At 39.5% G+C, this 20,260-nt stretch overlaps 1 long non-coding RNA gene across 9 annotated transcripts; it reads left to right on the forward strand.

Annotated features, from left to right (window-relative positions):
• The first annotated feature begins 12,555 nt into the window (after positions 1–12,555).
• On the forward strand, positions 12,556–19,444 carry LOC141633550 (uncharacterized). Of its 9 annotated transcripts, none has more exons than XR_012538357.1 (13): positions 12,556–12,866; positions 13,136–13,281; positions 13,439–13,537; positions 14,580–14,741; positions 15,602–15,927; positions 16,032–16,185; positions 16,349–16,402; positions 16,910–16,977; positions 17,522–17,590; positions 17,713–17,822; positions 17,939–17,981; positions 18,134–18,190; positions 18,849–19,444. It is a non-coding gene; the product is annotated as an uncharacterized LOC141633550 (long non-coding RNA). The 9 variants fall into 9 exon arrangements; XR_012538359.1 differs by having other exon boundaries at positions 18,853–19,444; XR_012538356.1 differs by lacking the exon at positions 17,522–17,590 and having other exon boundaries at positions 18,853–19,444.
• Positions 19,445–20,260: the final 816 nt, after the last annotated feature.

The raw sequence follows: 20,260 nt of genomic DNA on the forward strand, positions 1-20,260 counted from the left end.
CAAAAAGATTCATTTGTCGCTTTTATGGACGGCTTCCGAAGATAGAGATCTCCGCAAGTCGGTCAGTTGAAAGGGTTGTCTTAATTTTATTTGCAAAATACGGTTTGAGTTTGAGTCGGCTCGGAAAACAGTGTATTGTATCCCAAGACGGTTTTTGAAATTCAAAATTGTATGTTTTGAAAATCGATTTTAAAATGTTTGAAGAGGTCTCGGGGACGGTGTATGGTCCTCGGGATCTCGAAAGTGTCTCGAGAAAAGGGTGTGCGCTTTTCTCGGGTTTTGAAAGTGTCATTATCGGCGCGAAACGGGTTAAAATCTGTGTCTAGATGCGGCGATTATAACGGCCTGAAAATGTGATTTGAAATGGCTGTAGAAAACCGAGTTTGAAAATTGTCATTACGACGGCCTAGAAAGGCGTGCCGAAATGGTTATAAAAACCGAGTTTGAAAATTGTCATTACGACGGCCTAGAAAGGCGTGTTGAAATGGTTATAAAAACCGGGTTTGAAAATCGTCATTACGACGGCCTAGAAAGGCGTGTTGAAATGGTTATAAAAATAGGGTTTGAAAATCGTCATTACGACGGCCTAGAAAGGTCTGTAACGGTCGGCGAAAGACCGAGTTTTGAAACGGCCATTATAACGGCGCAAAAAGATGATTTTGAAAGTTTGAAAATGACACGGAAGGACTTATGATCAAGTAGCACATAAGCACTCACAGTTCATTATATTATGCATTATGATGAGACGGATTTTGGCTTAAAAGGGTGGGTTACACACCAAGTAATCAAACCCCGATTTGCGAGAGGGATACCAATCCAAACAAAATGTGTAAGGAGGGTGCCCTAGCCTCGTGCTCGAAAGTGATGAAAGCTCTTTGACGAAACAGAAATGTGTAACGACAATGGTATGCTTGACTCAATCGGGATTCAAAACGCGGGGATGAGAAAACTCACGCCGACGAGACGAGCCAATTGGTCGAAAAGGGTTAGGTTGTGGGCCCGGACAAGGAACCCGACCGTGACCGTAATATCAATTAATGCATTCCAACCAAGACCTCGTTCGAGTCTCACCATTTAGGGATCACAAAGACGTAAGTGTCCTAGTTTTCCCCAGCGGAGTCGCCAATCTGTGGACATAGCGACCTACACGCCAAGCCAATCTGTGGACGTATAGCGGTCTTTTGAAAGCCACGCTCGGCGGCGTAAAAATGCTTTCGACCGGATCGTTTTAGATCGGTCGGTTTCGTCTCGGTAAGGGTCTTGAAACGATTAGAGATGTTCGGAGTCGCCACTAAGCATTTGTGGGATACTTGGAACCCGTTCGAAATCCACTTTATACCTCGGTCAAATCGAAGCACAAAGTAGCGTTTGACATAGGTACTAAAGATAAGGAAATCGTCTCTCTTTAGCATCCTATCTCTAGAATGACTCTCGTACGCCCTTGATAAGGTCGTCCACTATCCAAAGTTTCTGAGTAAGAGGTGAAGGTACGTATTGGGAAGCCCTTTAATCAGACACCCAATCCCGCCCGCGGTAGCGGCCTCGACTGATCGATCTTGGTTGGTTGAATGAAAAAGTTGATAAAACGGTTTAAATGCATGAATGCGCATCCAATAATTTAAACCTAACATGTGAGAGCTTTCTAAGTCGGTTGATTTAATCCAAGTATCAAGTATAAGATGTCGAGTTGGATTAATGGTTGATTTGCATGCAAGACGGAAATTAAACATCCATTTACCGTATTAGGTTTATGGTGCATAACGTGATCCATTTATTAAGGCATTTTGCGAATATGATTTTGAACGAGTAAATAGTCATTTGATCCGTCCTATATCCGGGCTAACCGGAGTTGGGATCGTCCTAGACTAATGCTGGAAGGGAACAGGCCCTGTACCAGACGGTTATATGAGGCGCGAGCCAGCCAGCGGTATAAGGGGCCTCTCCCTGGTTTTGAAAATGAGGAATGAAGGGCCTGTTTAGGCGCGAGTCAACTAACGGTTGTATGCCGTGTTCTGACTATTCGAAAAACGTTATAAAACGTATAAAAAATGGGTATTTGAACCCGGTTTGATTTGAAAGGGCCGTTTAGACCGCATTTGTTGATTTGAAGAACTAGACTAGAATAATCATCATGATTTTGATAATATTCGGTGTCGGGTTCAATTTGAAAAACTTGACATGAATAGTTTTGAAAATAATTATGAACCAATTGTTTTAAGTTCATTTGAATGTAATTAGTCGATACTCATCATCGTACCCGGGTTAAAATCCGGCATGGTATGTAGAACCAAGGATGACTTTGTGTTGGTGACTAATATATTTATTTTGGAAATGTAAAGAAATGAAATAAAAGGTTTTAAAATGCTTTTTAAATGTCATTAACCAAATATTATCACCGTAACATGGATTTAACCGTCATGGTATGAGGAACCAAGGGTGAAAAATGTTTTATGGTTAAAACAAATAAAATGAAACAAAAAGTGTTCGAACATATTTGATATGGTAAAAACCGATTACAAATATGAAAATGAATTAAAGGGAAATGACGAGAACAAAAACGGTTGATCTCTGACCTAGACACCTCATTTAGGCGCGGGTAAGCCTGCAACCTAAGGGGCTTCTATCGCTGGCCAAAAATCAGTTTTGGCTCGTTTATTCCATGTTTTGGTTCATGTTATGCACATTTTAGCATGTTATAGTCATGAAACAAATGAAAACATAATAAAGGAGGATTTTTACACCCTCATACTTACATGTTTGGTTATGGCGAGTGACCGACGTAAGTGTAACAACTCGTTTGGTCGGAAAAGACTCGGTTTAAAACCGTTTTGGTAAGTAAAAAGAGTGTTTTAAGATTAGTGACGGTGTAGTGGTCGAAGTGGTCGGTCAAGTGATTTAATTCACGATAACGGTACCAAACAATGTGTAAGGCTTGTATTTACGATCGGTAGGTCGTAAACACTCGTCGGATTGTGACTTAAGAAGTCGAGTCGAGAATTTTAATGGAGAAAAGAGGGGGCGGACACTCGCGTAAGTCTCAAATGGGGGGCATTTGAGGGGTATTTATAGGGAAATGAGTGGTTGTGTGAGTTTTGAGCGACGTGGCCACTTGGGCTGCTCAAAGAGGCGCGAGCCACGTCGCGGTTCTTCGAGTTGTCTTGTCACTTTCACAACAAACGCAATCATGATTTGTTCTATCCTAGGTTTTGTAGTCATATGTTTGGTACTTAACCAAACATAAATCCGGGAAAACTTAAGGTAGAAGGTTTGAAATGTTTGTTTTTTGTGGTTGACTCGATTTGACTCGTTGTTGGAGTCGGAATTTGAATTTTTGAGTCGGTTTTTGGTCCGGTGTCGGTTTTGACTCTAGTTAGTACCCCCTCATCGTGCATTAAACACTCCAGGTATTTTTGAAATGTTTTGAAATGTTTTATTTTCGAAATCGTTTTAAGTTTTCCGACGTAAAGTTGTACACAAACAGTCGATCAAACGCCGCGATTCCAAAACATGTTATAGTCCGATAATCATCGAGTGTTTGTTGGAGTCTCAGAAGATACTGGGTATCTACAACAATAGATCCGGGAAAAGAGAGAAAGTAATGTTTACAGTAGAATTTTTATTTGACCTAATAATGAATTAAAGCTAAAAAGCCCGATCCCAATAGAGATTTACTCGATCGAGGACTTTTATATCACTCGACCGAGAAAAACCAAGCTAAAACCTCTCGATCGAGTACTTTAGGTACTCGATCGAGCACTTATTAAATAGGCACTACTCGATCGAGTAGAAAAAGGATTCGATCGAACATAATTGTACTTGTGTGGACAACGCCCGCGGGAACTGCGTCCGCGGGATCCACACTAGGCATAATCGACTCGAGGTTCCTTCGAATCGAATTAAGACAAATTAGAGTCGCCACCAAGTTTTTTGGGAACTTGGAACCGTTCAAGTCAACTTTACACCTTTCATCGAAAAGCATAAAGCCAATCGACTACGAGTGATTAAAGATAAAGACTTGTACCCTATATCACTCGATTTGAATGACTCTCGTAATCCAATGGTATTTAGACGGATCCACAAACCATAGACCTTGAGTAAGGGGTGAGGGTACGTGTTAGGAAGCCCATAAGGACACCTAACCCCGCCCGTCAATAACGGCCTCTACTAAGTCAAGTATCGGATTTCAAACAAGGTCATAGCTACTACGATATATGATATGCAAACATCGTTTTCAAAACCCTAACATGTGAAGTTTCTATGTCGATTTAGATGCAACTAAACTAACTTTGTCAAAGTTGTAATTTAGCATGTGGGTTGATTGATCTAACAACATATAAACGAAACAAAGAAGGCTTGATGGGAATGGGGGAGCCGTTGGGATCTACCCTATTACAACCCAGGCATTTCATGCCGATACAACGATAAATTAAAGATACAACTCGATCTAAAATACAACGCTATACACAAAACCAAACACGACACATTATACGGCCAACTCGGCCTAGGGAAACGTGCACAAGGGGGTGGCCCACGGCTTACATGACTCACGGCCTTGGGTCACTCCCCGTAATGCGTGCTTTCGCTTAATCTTATCGAATTAGACATTGGGTCACACACCAAAGCATGCATTAGCATAAATCGGGCCATGTTGCTTTAAACAACATGCGATTTACTACGCTCTCACATGCATTAGGGCACAACCATCTAACCAAACAAGACTAAGGTTTTTGAAGAAGTTTTGACTCGATAAAAGTAAAACAAACTTGAAAATTACAACTCGATGAACAAACTGTAAATTACAAGCTACGAAACGACAAAGAACAAATGATATAAAACAAACGAGGCAAGAAGGGACACGGCCACCCTCACGGCCTAAAGCCACGTCCACCCTAGTTCCTAGGTTAGATTCATTAGTTAGATAGATTTGCGAAGCGATGCGGGATGTACATTAGAAAAAGACGGTAAAAGAGGTCAGAAAGCTTTGCTTGAAACCGGGTACTCTACACGGCCTAAAGGGTCGAATTAGGTCAATTTCGCTAATTAATTTAACTCATCGAATGTTAATAAGACGGTGCTAATCACGCACTCTTATACTAGCGAGAAATTAGGTGAAAGAGAGAGATGCATTCAATTAAGTTACAGAATCGTTAGTTGATTTTAATGCTTGTGTCGAAGCCACCTAACGTGTCTAATTAGGTTATTAAATTGATCTAATGTCATCTAAATGAGTCATATGTTAACAATCAGAGGTTGAACTAATATGTGAAGGGTCCTAGGGTAGGTCGAATTGGTCGAAACAAACGAGGGGTCAAAAACGAGGAACGAAGTTAGAATTCGTTTTATTAATGCCCTACCTTGAACACGAGGATATGTAAATGAGACGGGGGATACGACCGACCGTTGTGGCGGATTTCTTTCCCATCTCAAGTCAACGCGGGTGTTCATGGTGGTACTTTAACTCATACTCATACTCGGACTAAACTAGTTTCATAGTTAACGATATCAAACGATAAACAAAACGATAAACAATGTAAAACGAAACAATAAAAAACAAACATAAAAAGAACGAAATAAAAGGGAGAAGAGGAGGATTTGATGCACCCTCAACCTACATGTATCGTTGACACCGTCTTGGGTCGTAATCGATTGTAGATTTTATCTCGAGAGGCCGTCGTCGACGAAGGAACAAAGCAATAACACGACTTTTTGCAAATCGACAAAGAACTTTCAAATCGCAATTTCTCACTCGTTTCACGGTGAAAATTAGATTTAAAAGATGTTTTGAAAACTAGAAAGAGAGGAGAACAAATATATTAAAACAATCCCTGCTCGTTTTGAATTATTGGGCACGAAAAATGAGCACAAACAAATCGACAGACAGAGAAAAGCCGCAAAACAGTGTGTGTCACTCTTTTTTCGAGGGGATTCGTGTACTCTCAAGGGCAATTTGGCTCGTGAATCTTTGTATAAGATGTAGATGGATGTTGTGTGGTTAATTAGGAACAAGAAACTCGAATTTTTATGGAGGTTTGAGGGTTGAACGAAGGGTTCCAAAGAGGACACACAAACTGATTCTCAGTTTTGTATGTCGGTTTTGTCGAGGGTTTTTGAGAGGCAATTAGGGTTTGTTTCTGGAGTTTAAAGCTTTTAAGTGACGGTATTATGTATGGAGAACTTAGAGGAATGAATGTATGGTGAAGGGGGGGTATTTATAAGGAGTTAAGGTAGGGTTTTAGAGGGGAGAGGCAGACGGGCTCATTTGCGCATAACTGCTGTCCAGCAGCTTTTGTGAGGGTTTTAGAGGCTTTGTGAGGGGTTTTCTTGATGGTTAAGCTAAGGTAATATGGGTGGGATACTAGGGTATGGGTTAGGGTTAATGGGCACGGGTTTTGGTGGTATTTGGAGCGGGTTTTGGGCTCGGGATTTAGCACGCAAAAATTTGGGGTCTCGTGTTTTATGCGGGCTGTTGGGGAGTATTTGGGACGGGATTTGGGCCGTGGTTATGGGGTTCGAACTGGGGTTGGATGGGTAGAGGCTTAGGTTGGTTAGTGTACTCGAGATTCGTGCCAACTCGTAAAGAAAACGGGCTCAAAAACCGAGTTATAATCAAGCTCCAAAACGCGTGTTTAAAATGAGTTTTTTCGATTTTTAAATCGATTTTTCAAATCAATTAACACATTAAAATAAATGATTTTTCAAATCAAATATACTCATAAAATGATTTTTCAAATCAAATATTTATTTTATTTTCAATAAAATAAACTTGAGAAAATAAATTCAGAATAAAGTAAAATGAATTCACCTTTAAAAAAGCTTTAATTTAAATATCATTTAAATTAAAATACTCCGTCGACAACGCTCATTCTACATCGTAAAACGAACCCAAATAATGACAATGACAACTAATAAATACATGTGTCCTATCATCATCGGGTGTTTGTCGGGTTCTCTATAAATTCCAATATCGACGGATACGGGTATCTACAACTTGATCGAGTACTTTCCAGCGCACAATTCTTGCTTTGCGCACTGAACTTCAAACGGCTGCTATTTCTTCGTTACTTGGGCAAACAGGGTTTTTCCGGTGGCGTTAGAAATCTAAGAAGACAGGCTTTCATCTCCAATTAGAATCACCTGAAAATCAGTTGTAGAACTTGAGACATGGCTCTTCAAAGTAGGCACTAGCAATTTGAAGTTCTTCATTTGCTCGCCTAGCTATCGTACTTCTTTGCGCATCTCAAAATAGTAGTCTTAAGGCTCCGACTCAACTCATATCCTAAATGCATGCATAAAGACATGTTTTAGGTTTGATTACGCTCATTTCCGGTTCATACCTGCAAATAATATAAGACAAACCAAAGTAGCCAACTCGGGGGACATTTGTAGCTAAATACTACACAAAATGCATAGAAATGCGTGCAAATGAAGTATGAAATACCTATATAAAATGCACGCATCATCTAGCTATCTTGGATAAATCCTTCACGAACCGCCGATAGTACCCTGCTAAACCCAAGAAACTTCTGATCTCTGCCACATTCTTTAGTGCTTCCCACTTAATAACTGCCTCAATCTTTGCAGGATCCACAGCTACCTCTTTCTTTGAAATCACATGCTCCAGAAAGGCAACTTCTTCTAACCAGAACTCACACTTAGATAACTTTGCATACAGCTGATGTTCTCGCAAAGTCTGCAACACTATCCTCAAATGCTCCTCATACTCCTCCTTAGTCTTAGAAAAGACTAAGATATCATCTATAAAGACCACCACAAACCGATCTAAGAACTGACTGAAGACCCGGTTCATCAAATCCATAAACACGGAAGGTACATTTGATAACCCAAACGGCATCACAACATACTCATAATGACCATACCTCGATGTGAAAGCTGCCTTTGGTATGTCTTCCTCTCTAATCTTCACCTGATGGTAACCTGACCTCAAATCAATCTTGGAAAAGACTGCTGCACCGCTCAACTGATCAAACAAATCATCTATCCTTGGCAATGGATACTTGTACTTTACTATTAATCTGTTCAGCTCCCTATAATCGATGCACAACCTCAAGCTCCTATCTTTCTTCTTCACAAACAAAACTGGTGCTCCCCACGGTGATACACTAGATCTAATGTATCCCTTCTCAATCAGATCATCCAGCTGCTTCCTTAACTCCTCCAACTCCTTAGGACCCATACGGTACGGTGCCTTAGATATTGGCCCCATTCCCGGTTTCAACTCGACACTGAAATTTATCTCCCTCTTAGGTGGCAACCCCGGAATCTCCTCTGGAAAGACATCTAGAAACTCTCCCACCACCGGTATCTGCTCAACTGACGGACTATCCAGTCTATGTCTCTCCCATGGCATAAGATCAACGGGCATCCCTTCCTCAGATAGGACTTCAAGGTCACAACTGCAATCAACTTTACTTTGGGTTTGACAACAAACTCGCGATAAGACACACTAATCCCCTTAGGACCTCTCAAAGAAACCCTCTTTTGATGACAATCTATCTTAGCCTTATACTTACCCAACCAGTCCATACCAACTATCATCTCAAAACCCTCCAAAGGAAACTCTAACAGATCCACTGGTAGGTCAACCTGCCCAACTATCATATACACACCTCTATACAACCGCCCACAAGATACAGACTCACCAGAAGGTATAAAAACTTCCTCTCTTACAGACTCATACTCACTCAAACCCAACCGTTTAGCATGACTCGATAATACAAACGATTGTGACGCTCCCGAATCAAACAAAACAAAAGTAAAAACTCCATTAACAAGAAATGTACCGGTGATAACATGAGCATCATCCTCAGTTGCTTTCTTCTCCATCATAAACATCTTGCCACTAGTCTTCTGTCCACCTCCCTGGACAGTACTAGCTGAGGTAGATGGCTTAACAGCCGACCCCTGGTTGTTGTTGTTGTTCGTCGCCGGTCTCTGGTATGAATTACCGCCATTGCGGTTAACCCCACCGTTATTGTTACTCTGACCACCCCTGTTGTTCCACGACCCAGCTGGCCTGTTACTAGCATAGCTCTGCGAAAGACCCTGAGAAAAACTCCCCTATGACGGTCTCTGGAAACCCCCACTCATAGCACTAGTGCACTCATGCCTCTTGTGGCCCATACCGCCACAGTTAAAACAAGTCATACCCCAACTGCTACTACCACTCCCACGACTACACCCAAAGGAAGCCCCAACACTAAACCCCGCACCCGATGAATATGCCCTTGCCTGGTTATGGCCACCCTTCTTGTAACTGAATTGACCACCTCCCTCACTCTCAGCTTTCCTCTTCTCAGAGTCCCCCTCCTTAGTCATCTCAACTAACCTCTCAGCCCTCCCAACACGCTCATAGACCTCTTTCACATCAGTAAGAGCTCCCACCGGTAACTTTTCCATAATCTTGGGGGTCAACCCCTTCTCAAACCTCAATGCCAAGTTCTCTTAGCTCAGTCCCATATCCTCAGCATACCTCGATTTCTCATTAAACTTATGGTAGTACTCAGCAACGGTCATCTCAGAGGTCATCTTAAAATCATCAAACTCTTCCCTCAGCTTACTACGCACATGTTCAGGCACAAACTCACGCCTTATCGCTTTCTTGAACTCATCCCAAGGTATCGCAGGTAATCCGTGTTTCTGATATATATCCAAAGCACTCACCTTTACCTTGTCCCACCACTCACCACTTGCCTCCCTCAAGTAGAATGCAGCCTGTTCCACTCGAAGCTCATCTGGGCAATGAACCAGATTGAGTATATTCTCCATCTCTCTGTGCCAATTATCCAGTAATATTGACGCCCCTGTCCCCTTATACTCCTTAGGGTTGAACCTCCATATGTGAATGCTGATCTTGGAAGGGTCAACATCTCTATCCTTTCCCACCCTTTTCAAAGCCTCTTTGAGAGCATCCTGGTGCTCCAGTATCTTTACTATGTCATCAACGGTCATACTCCTAACTCTAGCATACAACGCGATTCTCTTTGGCGGCATCTTGTAACTATATAAGAGAAAATTAAACATAAACACACATCCCACATCTCAAACACGCATACGACCTGTATAGAACCTACTCGATCGAGCCCCTTAACCCACTCGATCGAGTTGAGGTCACTCGATCGAGTTGCCCCCTCCACTCGATCGAGTGCCTCGACTCCAGAACCTGGCCAGAAGGCTCCCAAAAATGTACTTGATCGAGCTGACTACCCACGCAATCGAACCGACCCTACTCGATCGAGTGCCACCACTTACTCGATCGAGCCCCCGAAAACTTACTTCTGCCCATAAAACGAAAAACTACCTACTCGATCGAGTCACACCCACTCGATCGAGCCTCTCACCTACTCGATCGAGTGCCCCCCACTCGATCGAGTCATGCAGACTCGTATACATTACCCGCATGTTCAACTCACACTCCCAACTTTCTATACTCTTAGCAAAACGACAACGACAACATATGTACTTACGCATCAATTTATATAAATCAACAAAACACTTTTCATAAATCTAATATGCCACATTATAAATCAAACATCATGCTTTCAATCAATCCACATACGATTCATGTCATTATCATCCTTCAATTCATATCTCCCATCCTCCACATGCATACATCCACCGATTCACACCACATACTACTATATAGATATGCAAAGTACAAGAATAACACATAACGATCCCGACACATACCCCATGTGACCGGTTCAAAATTGTAGGGCAAGTTCGCGACTTTAGGACGTCTCCCAAGCCTTTGCATTAGCTCCTACAACTTCTACCCCGGGTTCATTTTAATTTGACTCCCTATGTTTATTAGGTTCATTGGTTACAGGTTTCAGGATCGTCGCTCTGATACCACTTTGTGACACCCCCATACTCCAAGTGCCTTACCAGGACCACTTAAGGTATGAGAACGTCACCATCAAATGACAATGAAGAAACATATTTCATTAGCAATATAGTTTTAAATGATTACATGTCCAAAGCCAAAACTGATAAAAGTGAAATACAATATTCTCAAATCCAAAAGTGCTAAACAACTAGTCCAAAACAGCGGAAGACTCTAAGACTGCATCGTGGTGACTCATCCCAGCTGACCCAAGCGTATCTCCTCATACCAAGAACTCGCTCACCACCCCGAATGGATCACCACGTTTTTAAAACAATTAACGGGGTCAGTACTAATTACACGAAAACAATGCCACAATGAAACAAGTACACAAACAGTTTAAACAGCTCAACACAACCCCAGTCTTCATCTCCAATCTTCACATAACTGACTACACACTAAACTGTGTAGCCCTGCCAGAGTACCTATCGCAACAGGTACTCCTCGCCGCCAGTGGAGGACCACAACCGTTCCCACTTCCCACCCAAGCCCCGCTCATCTCCATCGAGCGATAAACCCATGTTCATTAATGTGCACATCCCTCCTGTGGCGGGTTCCACAGAAGGCGAATCAAGAGCGTGAAGCCACTCCCGCAAGTGACTCCACTCAGCCAGGGACGCACCCCGAAGATCACAGACACATACAAACCAATCAACAGTAGAAAATCCACAACCAACCAGATCAACCAACATTATATGTAACCAATAGTCACAACAACAATCACCACACAATCATGTAACTAATACTGAGTAGGGAAACCCTACCTGGAATGCAAACACCGATAATAGACGATCAAATAGCTAACTCAGAATCTCTGCTCAACGAATCCTCCTCCTATACATACATACATATATACAATCACAACCATATTCACATAAACCACCAGAACCCCCAAATCACCCAATTAGGGTTTAACCAACTTTAACAAAATAATATAAAAATTATATGTAAAGCTTACCCTCGACTCAAGGATCACAAAGATGTAAAGAATGACGAAATCCGACACTCCTAGCTCCGGGATTTGCTAATAAAGGGGCGAGGATGAAGGAACGTAACTCTTAATCGTCTCTTGAAAGTTTTTAGGTTGAAAAAGTGTTTTAGGAAAAAGTGACGGAAGTCTTATATACCAATCCGCATTATTAACAAACCCGTCGAAAATCACCCATCAACCGACTTACTCGATCGAGTAAGTCACTTACTCGATCGAGTACCCATCAGACAAACTACTGTTTTGCGTAAAACCACACTTACTCGACAGAATATGCCCCACTCGATAGAGTACCCAAAGACCCATAAAACCGTACTATTACAATTGCAAAGGACGTGGAGGAGTTGGCCTGATGAGGAGTGAGGACGTGAATTTCAAAGGAGTGATGTAGGGCTTGGCTTGAAATGGGCAGTAGAGCATATGAGATTTCGGTTTTTTTTAATTTCATTTAGGTTTATTCTTCACATGTTGGGCTAAACTCTTCTATTGGGTCCGTCCTATGCTATAGGACGGTCCTATAGGAGAGTAGCTGTAGTATTTTTGTGATGAATGGTTGCAATGGTTGGGCCGGGTGAGGGTTTTTGGAGCTGGTTTAGGGTAAATTGTTCATGCGGGTAGGTGCTGTCCAGCCTGCTTTCTTGGGCCTTTTCACTAAATCAACATCAATTTCACTCCTACTCTCCTCAACCTCTCAGCCGTCCCTTCTCCTTATGCAAGCCATGGCCTTCATTCCTATTTCACTATTAACCACATCTTTTTACAGCCTACTCTAATCATTCTCCTCCATTCATTTTCGTCTCCATCTCACTTGCACCTTCTCTCCGTCTCACTTCTGGGTTTCTCTAATCAGTCTCTCTACCTCTCATAGCACCCGATCATCCTAAAGAAATCTGGAATTTTCTACTTTCTCTGGTCTTTCTGCAAAATTTAATGTCACCGATGGACTCACCACCAGGCATCGAGTCGACTCGAAAGGTTACTCCTCATTGTTTGATCTTTGTTTGTTTATCTTGTTTGACCTTGATCTTATTTATCGAGCTTAGTATCTTGTGTATTAGGTTAGATTGTGGTTAAGGTTTGATTTCGGATCAGGTTTGAGAGCTGTAACTGTTTAACTATTATGTCATCTTCTATAGATCATTAGATCTTGATTAAGCGACTTTAGGCTGTTACTTTTTCATTTGTATATTGTAATTTGTATCATTTAGTAACCTTCATCAACTAAATGTGATTGATTGTTGCAGGGGGTGAATTTACATATTCAGATGTAATTGATTGTTGCCGATGGTGAATTTACGTCTTCAAAGCAGGAGATCTTCCATCACAATCGGTTGATTCATTTTATGAAGTTAAGCTTGGAATTACTGGGTCTCTTACAACCAAGATCAAGGTTTGTGACTTTTTAATTTACTCCAATTTGAGCATGTAAATTATAGTAACTCCAATTAGGTGTTATAATTTGAGCTTTTTACTTTGATCTCCTGCTTTTCCTAGACATACCTTCTACTTTGATCAAATTCTCACACCGTGAGCTTCATCCATCGCAGGTTGGGCTTATAGATCAGCTGACAATCGCGGAAGTTGCTAAAGTTGTTGCTCAACCATCATCTTGGCTGCAGATTATTACCCTTTTTGTTTCACTGTTGGTATGCTATTAGTTTTTTTTTTTACCGGATCTTTGTTACTTTTTCTTTTGTTGAATTTGTGGGTTTTGATTGTTTTGACGAGGTGAGTAGTATAGTATTTCATGATTGGATTGATGGGTTCTTCTCGAATTTGTCTATGATTTGTTTTATTTTGATAAGTTATCTTCGTTATTTATATTGTGTGGTGTCAATCGGATGGAACTTTTGCTTTGCAAAAGTTCCATACTTCGACCATGATGACAGTAATTAGCTTGTTCAATTAACCAAAGTCGACTTATTTCTTTCAAATTGTTTCTTATTCATGTTTTGTTTTATGGGTTCTTTTCGAAATCGGGGGCGTTAGTCGTGGAAGACCACTTCTACTAGGGAAATACCGAATAAGCCACATTAGGACAAGAATGATCATGTAGTCTAACATTGTTTTTGTCTCAAAATATGATTATGGCACTGAAGTCCTGATCCTTTAGCTTTAAGGTTGAACAAAGGTTCTTTGAAACACTCGCTTGATTGGTAGCCGAAGCCGCCGTACCACAACATCTGCTGATTGCTTTGAATTTTGATCTCTGAACTTGCTTTTCGTTATGCTATATAATACGGAGTAGTACTGTACCTGATACAATCTTGACATTGTTCGGTTTTGCCTTCCTGTGTAATACATTGCTAATCCTTGCAAACAGATTGTGTGGCAGTATGAATCACTTATGTAGTCATGGTCGTTGAATAGATATGAGCGTCCTTATTCAAAATGTCAAGCAAAGGCCTCGATATATAAGAACATGTTAGTTAGCCTTGTCTGTACGTAATAAAGTCATATCATTGAATAGATATGAGCGCCCTTATTCAAAATGTCAAGCAAAGGCCTCGAAATATAAGAACATGTTAGTTGGCCTTGTCTCTACTTAAGTCATATGCAAAGATTCATATTACCAACGGTATTTTCTCCTTTTTTTTTAATATTACAAACGGATTTGCTGCTGATGCGGAAACTGCTTCTGTGTATTTCTCAGTTCCCCTAATGTCACTTTTTCTAATTTGATTCCAGTGTTTTTTATGTGAATTTGCACCCGCATCGGTTTTTGAGAATGATATATGGTTGATCATTTTATATCGGTATTGAATATAAAACGACGAATTGTTGAATCAAAGCATATGAGAAGAGGAACTGATTTTGATCTTATCGTTACCAACGCTCAAACAAATGAAGGTTTGTCATGCCTTTTCAGTTAGTTTCAACTTAAATTCGCTTTTGATAATCGTATACGTAGCATTTAGTTGATCAATGCATTGTTGAATTATTTACATGTTAGTTATATTGTAATTATTATGCGCAATTGGAGTGGTTGTCACTAGCTGTAGCGAGTATGAAAAAAAAAGGAGCAATATAAAGAGACTAGGCCTGATTTTAAGCTTTTGATTGATCGTTAAAAAGATGGTTTGGCCATGTGAGAAGGAGACCTATGGACGCACCAGTTAGAGACTTGGAGAACAGAACAGGCCCCTAGAGGTAGAGGAAGACCGAGACAGACTGGGAGTGATAGAGCATGATATGAGATTTCTGGGGCTTGAGGAGAGTATGGTGATGGAGAGGGCACAATGGAGGGAAAGGATACATGTGGATTTTTAGTATTTGATGTGTTTTTTTTTTTTTTTTGACATATTTAGTGTTTTTTATTTAATTTAAAGAAATTAAATTATTTATTCTTCTCTCCTTTATTACACTTTTTTACCAACCACTTTCTTATAGATTTTACTTGGTTTACTTTTAAGGCATTCCGGATCCTTAATTCTATTTCGGTTTTTAAAATCGTTTTAATCTTTTCTCTCGATTTAAATTTTAAGTTTTTATAAAAGAAATCCGGAATTCGATTTTAAAACCCCTAAGTTTACCTTGACTTTCTATTACATTTTCGTTCTCCCTTTTTGTTTTTCATTCTCCCTTTTTATTCGCATTTTGAGGCGTGCGTTCACCCATGGACGGTTCAAAAGGATGATTCATGTCACCCGACTCCAAATCATTTTGGGATTAAGGCTCTGATGTTGTTGTTGTTGTTGTTGTTGTTGTAGGTGTTCATCCAATAGCTCACCTTAACATCGGAAAGATCCACATTATTTTTTGTGCGGAAGGCAATGAACTCTTGGAAATTTTCTGGAATAGGCCTATAATGGCCACTGTGAGACCATACCGGCTGTTAAAAAAATGAGATTATTGATGTCAATGAATCACTTGCGACTACTGACTGATGTAGGTCGTCAAAGTCCCGACAACAGAACTCTTACTTGCAAGTCCAGATATTCTTGAAGGCGTAGATGATCTAATACAGCTTAGTTATTTGAACGAGCCTTCCGTTGTTAGTAATCTGCACTACAGATATTCACGTGATCAGATCTATGTAAGTGCTTGCTTACTTTACAAGTTTATACTATGGGTTCTCTGTTTCTGAATTTTTCATCTTCTTACACTTATATTGGGTGTGCTGGTCTTTGTATGCTAAAGCGGGACCTGTTTTGATTGCAATCAATCCATTTAAGTCGTTGAAAATATATGGGAGCAACCAAATAACTGATTACAGGCAGAAACTTGCAGACGCTCCCCATGTTTATGCCACAGCAGATGCAGGAGAAACAGTTCCTGTTCAGACTAGGCTAAGGTGCATAGATTTGTCATTTGTTACCTCACCACAATAGCATAATGTGGTGGTTATCGTTGTTGTTACCTTAAGCCTGATGTTGGATGATTGTGTGACAAAAAGATAGTCTTTATGAGTTATTTCGAGTCATCTTGGTTTTATGGTTCATCATTCTTCTTTTCAGATCCTTTGCCATTCCAATAGCTTAAAAGCCGTAGCTGGCCAAATTTGATCTCAGGTTAGTTCTTCAGTGCTAACTCTTAATGTATCCATTTAAAAACTGTAGCTGTTTGTTAAGATTTGTATGCACAAAATGATTCATGGAAAGGGACAGTAATATTGTTGTTGGTGTGGACTAAAGGTAGAATAGCCATGATATGTACGATACTAAGTTTTTCTTGCTCACCATCGCCACATTGCTTTAGATTTTCCTGTTAGATTTTATTTTCAGGAAAGAATGGCGCAAAAAAAAAAAAAAAATAGGAGCAAGAAATTTAACAGATGACAGAAGATTAGAGTTTGCAGTAACCACTACAAAAGTGGATCTCCGAATTGTGTGACTTTTAAAGTTGTACAACACTCTCTCTTTCCCAATTATTTGTTAGTTTTGATGATTTTGAGTTTATTTTTGGTTGGTTGTGCGCTTGTGCTTTGTGAAATAACGGTGTTCATTTGCTCTGTTTTGTTTTCCTGATGGCTAACGAGGATTTCTTTTTTGAATTTTTGTATCTTGGATTTGATTCAGGTAAACAAGGATAAGCGAATCCCCTATGTCAAGACTATTTAAATGTCTTTTAATTCTTCTATTGAGAGGTATGATGTTTTGCAGGTTCGTACGAAACAAAAGGAAAATCGGTTAAAGGTTTATACTAAACTTAGATTGAATCGCTCATCATTTATATGGAAATGTAAATGAGGAAATGTTTGTATTGTGGAAATGTTAAGGTGTTGGTCATTTATGTAATATTTTGGTGAGTTTTTTGGAAACTATTGGTTTACACTTGTAGAATAGGTTTAGTGTTATACCAACTATTGGATTTCAAAGTTTCTGGATGTTCACCTTGTTAAACTGCGATTTTTACCCTATTGTGGACTTGTGCACTTGGAGGAGGGTGTAAGTGAGGCATATGGGAAGGGGGATGAGGTGGAAAAAATTCGGGTGAGTTGAGGTGAGTTTGAGTCTTGAAGGAGATGGAGAGGGGTGCGAAATACCTATCTGTTATTTAATTAGGGATGCGTTTCCTTTAGAAATATGTCGTTACACCATAGTTTAGGCGGATCTGGTCCTGAATCTGGATTATAAGTTTCCATTAAAAAACTTTTTCGGGTTATCACATTCTAAAATATTACTATGCAGATTTGTTATGGATGGCTATTAATTGAACAAGGAACATCTATAGATGCTTATATTGTTACGATTGTACAGGTGAGAGTATGGAGATAAGAAAGTTGCGCGAAAATGACAAGGATTTATTTACTTCGCAGTCTGTGTGTCTGTCCAACCAAAGGATTTATCTGCAAATTTAATTTATCACTTTTTGTGGACAGTTGGATGTGATTGGTATCGATGAAGCACACGATTCTTTGAAGATCTGTATGAATTCTGCTGCACTGCTGCTGAGAATGATGGGAAGAAATTATCGGCACACCCCGAATAGGTAAAGAAATTACCTGAACGGACGAAATACATCGTATAATAAGAGCATGCCCATGTCTGGCAATGAAGTGTCTATCCCAAACTCTATTACTAAAATAATTTATTATGTGTGTGCAGAGATGCTCAACCACGACCTTAACAACATTAAGATAACGTTTTGGTAATCGTTGTGGATTATGATACTTTGTTTATGGTTAATGAAGCATGGTCTGGTCATGCTGTAACCTCTTTGCTACACTTTGTAGATAAATTTGGGTCCATGATATGGTTTTTAGTTGACTTGATATTGATTCATTTTATTTTTTGGGATAGTTGATGTGGGTGATAATTTCGATCGTTCTTTCGCTCCAATCTCAAACAAACTCCAGGGTAATTAATTTTCTGCATTCTTCTCTTTTTCTTGGTTCGTTTTTTTAAAGTTATCACCGAAAGAAACTCAAGGGTAATTAGTTTTCTGCATTCTTCTCTTTTTCTTGGTTCGTTTTTAAAAAGTTATCGCCGAAAGAGATGTGTGAAAACGTCGGGCTTTAGAATATGCATCTACATAGTATAAAAGCCAGGTTTTTTCTTGGCTTCTGATTGGCTGTTGAGTTTCTACATGCGGGCCCTCCCATGTTTTCTATTCTATTTAATTACTCTCTCTTCCCAACCCAATTCATATTCATATTCCTTTTCCTATTTTAGTTACTTATGTTAAAACATAAGTTAAAATATGACAATTACATAAAATGTTGCAATTTATGTACACTCAATGGGTCTAACATGTCAAATATCATTAATATAATTCTAATAAAATACGATTATATATTATTTGATATTCAACTCTAATATTTATCAAATATTCGAATCTCCAAATTTGGACTATTTATATTGTCACAGTATTGAACATTTAATCACGCTCGATTATATGTTACACTCAATTATATGTTCATGTATCTAATAATAACGCCTGCTATTACAACCCGTGTATTTTTTGCACGGGAATAAAACTAGTTTAATGTTAATGTCAACAATGTTTGATGCTAAGTCAGTGGAGTCTGATACCAAGTCAGCAAAGGTTGATCCGAATAAAGGAAGTTAGAGCAGGAGCTTTGAGAAGAAGGGAAGAATCTACCAGGTGGTAAAGTCAACTAGCTTCAGTGAATGATTCGAAGTAAGTCATACGAGAACTCGCAATGGTGAAAACAAAGAAAGGAGAGGTGAGAGGCAACTTGAAGGTGTACAAGGAGATGGCAAATATCTTTTGTCCAGGGTTGGTTCTCTAGAGCATCGAATGGATAATGAGAGAAGATTATCTATCCAAGGAGTTTTCAGCCAGGGGATAGGGAGTTAAGAGGGCGAGCTTTCAAAATTGTGATCAGAAACTGATGTATCGGTTTGCCCCTCTTTTAAAGGAAGAGTTGAATAAGTAACAAACCAGTCTGCTTGATGCTGAGTATTTTTATACCATCAATTTCTAGCCTGTACTTTATATAGCCAGTAATAAACTTGACCAAACAAACTCATTTAGACTTCCCATATTAAGTTGGTATCAGCTATATTGCCATTTTGTATGGAGTAAATGACTCGGTATTCTTTACCCTTTGGAAACGGTAAAATACAACAAAAGGGTTTAGTAAACTATTTGACCTTATTAGTTAGCACTGAGCAGCCTATCAATGTAATACCGATGTATTTTTCATTTTGGGTCATTCGGACATTTAGAAACCTCAAAAAAGAGAGCGCGACAAAGAACGAGAAGGATGGATGAATATGTGAACAAATGAAGATAGAGCGAGAGGAAGAGTGGAAATGAGGGGGACGATAAAATGATGAATAAGTTCATAAAACTAGTTTTAAACCCGTGCAAAAAATGCATAGATCATAATAACAGATGTTATTGATACATCATCATATAAATGAGTGTTATTAAATGTGCAATGCCGTAACATTATAAATAAGTCCATAATTCAAGATTTGACGTAATATAATTTCATAATTTCAGTAGCGGTCTTCATTCTGATGACATAATACGGTTTTTCATCATTAACGTACCTAACCAACATATAACGTAAGTATAATTAAAGAAAAAACAGTTTTCATCTACGACAATGGTTATCATCATTAATGTGACTAGTTTTATACCCGTGCAAATTGCACGGGTTGTTGTTTTTGATTGAAGTAGTAGGGATTGTTAATAGATTGCGCTCCTTGATTCTAATATGTATTTAGGAATTATTAAGGTACAAAAAGAAATTCTTGAAAATTTGAAGAGTTAACAAAAATTGACAAATTGGAAAGAAATAAATACAACAATAAGCTGTTATGGGGTACAATCATAAGTTAATTGAATTAGAACTTCTCAAAATCTTAAATTTGTTATAGACTTATAATTGACACCCTCTAAGCTATCACATACCCGTGTACGGATGATAGTGTTGACAGTTGTCATATTAACTT

Source organism: Silene latifolia, chromosome Y (genome assembly GCF_048544455.1).
Source record: "Silene latifolia isolate original U9 population chromosome Y, ASM4854445v1, whole genome shotgun sequence".
Classification (NCBI taxonomy): Eukaryota; Viridiplantae; Streptophyta; class Magnoliopsida; order Caryophyllales; family Caryophyllaceae; genus Silene; species Silene latifolia.